At 41.6% G+C, this 3,396-nt stretch overlaps 1 pseudogene; it reads right to left on the bottom strand.

Moving 5' to 3' along the window:
• Nucleotides 1-1,846: 1,846 nt before the first annotated feature.
• Nucleotides 1,847-2,434, bottom strand: LOC118831833 (annotated as a pseudogene).
• Between the last annotated feature and the right edge of the window lie 962 nt (nucleotides 2,435-3,396).

Raw genomic sequence — 3,396 nt, 5'->3', positions numbered from 1 at the left:
TCTGGTTATCAATGTCAATCAGGGTAGTTGGCGACATGGGAATGGAGTTAAGGGGAGAAAGTAGGGCTAGATATATAGATACGTGAGTCACCTGTAAATAGATGGTGTTGGATTTTGGGATATGATGAAGACAGACAGAGACAGAGAGAGAGAGAATATTTGAGAAAGCAGAGCCTTAAGGGATTCATTGTTAGGTGACAGGACATGAATGATGACTCCAAAAAGAAGATTGGCTAAGAATGGTCAGCCATGGAGGATGAGAACCAGGGAAGAGGAGTATCATGAAAACATACTAATAAGAGTATCAAAGGAAAGAGTTAGCCAAGAATGAAAATTACTGCAGAGGAGCTGGGGAGTATGAGGACTGAGGACAGACTTGAATTTAGCGATAAAAATCGTAAATTTAGAACTAGGAAGAATCTAGAAATGTCTCTTGTAACTATTTTTACAGATGAAGTAACTGGAGCACAGAGAAGTTATGTCTGAGATCCACATATAGTAAATATAAGAGGTAGGATATGAATGTGAGATCTGACACATGACACAAAAACTAAAGCTCTTTTCACTATAACAAGATTATTAGTGACCTTGGAGAGTTCAGATTCAGTTGACTGGTGAGGGAGAAAGCCAGAGTACAAGGCATTAAGAAGCGATTTGGATATGAAAAAAATGCAGACAGCAAGTATAGGTGGCCTTGTCAGGAGTTTGGCTGTTAAGGGGAAGAGAGATTTAGGATAATAGTTGAAGGGACACCTGAATCCAGAGGAAGGAGAAAGTCAAAGAAGGAGGGGGAAGAACTGGGAAGGAGCTGGTATATAGTGAGAGAACGCTGTTTTGTAAATTCCTGTTATCCTTATTACTTTACCCTGATGCATGGTTCTTGGTACTGAGGTATCTTTGGGAGACATGGTTAAAGAAGACTTTATCAAGCCTTAAACTTATTAGGAGAAATGGGGGAGAAGGCTACACAACTGAAATAACTGAACAATAACAACTTGTATTATTCAGTGCTGCTTCATGTGCGTAAATCTTGTCTCTAACTAGATATAGGCTTAGGTTCAAAGGATCATAGATCTTGAGCCAGGAGGAGACTGCATGATAATTGAGTCCTAGCTCTTCATTTTTATAAATGAAGAAAGTGAGGCCCAGGGTGGTTAGATGACTTGCTCAAGCTCATATAGATGAGCTTGAGGCCAGGACTCGTCATATACTCAATATGTGCTTCTCAGTTGACTTTTCTCTTCTTTTGGCAGAAAGGATGAACCCCAGAACTAGCTGTGTCAGCTGTGTGCTCCTTCTCTCATGGGGAAAGATGAGAGCTCTGACAAAATGACTGGTGTAAAATTCAGGAGGAGCTCTCCAAAGTGTCTGGCCAACCTAGTCTCACTCATCTTACAAATTAATCTTTTAGACAACACTGGTTTAGTTTCTTTAAAGACAAAGCATGCAGTGTGTTAAGACTAGAGGGGAGATAAGAGTAACAGCACAGCATGTATGTTAGAAACAGAGTTTTTATGATATATGGAGGTGAAATGTCAGAGGCGAAAGGATTCATAGTCAGTCAGCTGAAACACCTTAAATGCTTAGCATGTACCTGGCATTATGCTAAATGCTATGGATACAAAGAAAAGCAAAATCAGTTTCTACTTTTTTTTTTGAATCAGACCATCATTTATGTTATGAGAACCAATACCAACATTTCTTCTGTGTAGCACAGTAATAAGCACATTTTTTTTATGGATGTGTTTAGGACAGAAGAGGCAGTGGGGCTGGAAGGGGAAGAGGAGGCAGTGGGGAAGTGAATGTGTTATATATACAAAGAGAAATGACAGAAGCTAGCCTTGCTTTAGCTCTGGGCTGTTTCTTTCTCTTTGTTTTCTGCCTCCTCAGGATATGCATGCCACGTCAGTCTCTGTTCATAAAATGCTATCACAATCTGTGGGCATTTTACATTGGCTTCCTTTGCAAGGACCGTGTCAGCTTCATCAGGGTCTTTCCATTTCATTAGGAACATTAAGTCTCCACAGGAATCTGTTGCCCCGATGATCTTTTCTGGCTCCAGTCCTCTCTCAAATCCCCGGGCAATATCATTGCTCTGCTCTCTCTCTCTCTTTTTTTTTTTTTTTTGACTTGATCTCTTCAGCGCTGTTGGCAAAGCTGGATTTTCTCTTGGTGCTTTCTGACTTCTCCCGGGGCTTGTTGTTTTCACCTTCCTTCATCTTTTAGTACTTTTTCATAAACTCTGAAATCAATTCGGGGCAATCCAGGTTTTTCTCATGCTCCCAGGTATTATGTTCCTCAGAGAAGCCTTTCCACTTCAGTAGGCATTCCACCCCCTCTTAACCACGCGTCTGTCTAACACCTTCTCCACGACGTACTCCTCCTCATCCTCTGAAGATGCACTATCGGCTGTTCGCTTGCTTTTCTTTCCCATAGCGCACGATGTTTCACCTGAAGGACTAAGGCCACCCAGTTCCAGGGACTGAGAGCGTTCTCTCACCCTAACCTTGTCCCGTTCCTCTGCGAAGAGGCCGAACCACAAGGAACCACTGCCACCTTCTGTGCAACGCCAACCGCCCGCCAAAACGGATCCAATCAGTCTCTACTGTCAAGGAGCTTACATTTTAATAGGGGAGACAACATGCAGATAACTAAGTATATATTAGAGGTATACAGCATATATGAAAGGCAATCTGGAAGGGGAAGATATTAATAATTGGGGAGTGGTGGTCAGGAGAGGCCTCCTGCAGGAGACAGAATTTGAGATGTCTTATAGGGTGAACCAAGACACAATGGGTCAGGAAACAAACGTTTATTAAGTGCCTACCATTTTCTAGGCATTGTTAAGTGCTTTACAGATGCTATTTCATTTAATCTTCCAATAATCCTGCTGGGTACTGGTGCTATTAATATCATCATTTTATAGGGAAGAAACCAATTTAAGCGACTTGTCCAGGATCACAAAGCAAGGGACTGACTGTGGTTGGATTTGAACTCAGGTCTTCCAGGCTTGAGGCCCAGTGCATTATCTACTTTGCCATCAGGCTAGTTCTGGGGAAGAAGGACATTCCAGGCAAGGAGACAGCCAATTCAAAGGCATACAAAAGAGACATTCAGTGTCCTGTTAGAACTACAAGTAGAACACAATTGGGAGATGGTAGTATAGAGGTAAGTGAAAGGTAAGAACACTGGAAAAGTAGGAAGAGACCATATTGTGAAGAATTTTAAATGCCAAGCAGAATTGAAGCAAATGGGTCTATGCCCACAGTGGACCACTTGGGTCTGCAGTACATGTGCCATTTTTAACTGATATTTTTTTTTATTAAGAAAATTAACACCTGAGCACTTGACTAAAATAACTGTGGATGATGCTGTCAACACTGCAATTAAGAAAGA

This window comes from Trichosurus vulpecula, chromosome 9 (genome assembly GCF_011100635.1).
Source record: "Trichosurus vulpecula isolate mTriVul1 chromosome 9, mTriVul1.pri, whole genome shotgun sequence".
Classification (NCBI taxonomy): Eukaryota; Metazoa; Chordata; class Mammalia; order Diprotodontia; family Phalangeridae; genus Trichosurus; species Trichosurus vulpecula.
This window is presented reverse-complemented; position numbering and strand designations above follow the sequence as displayed.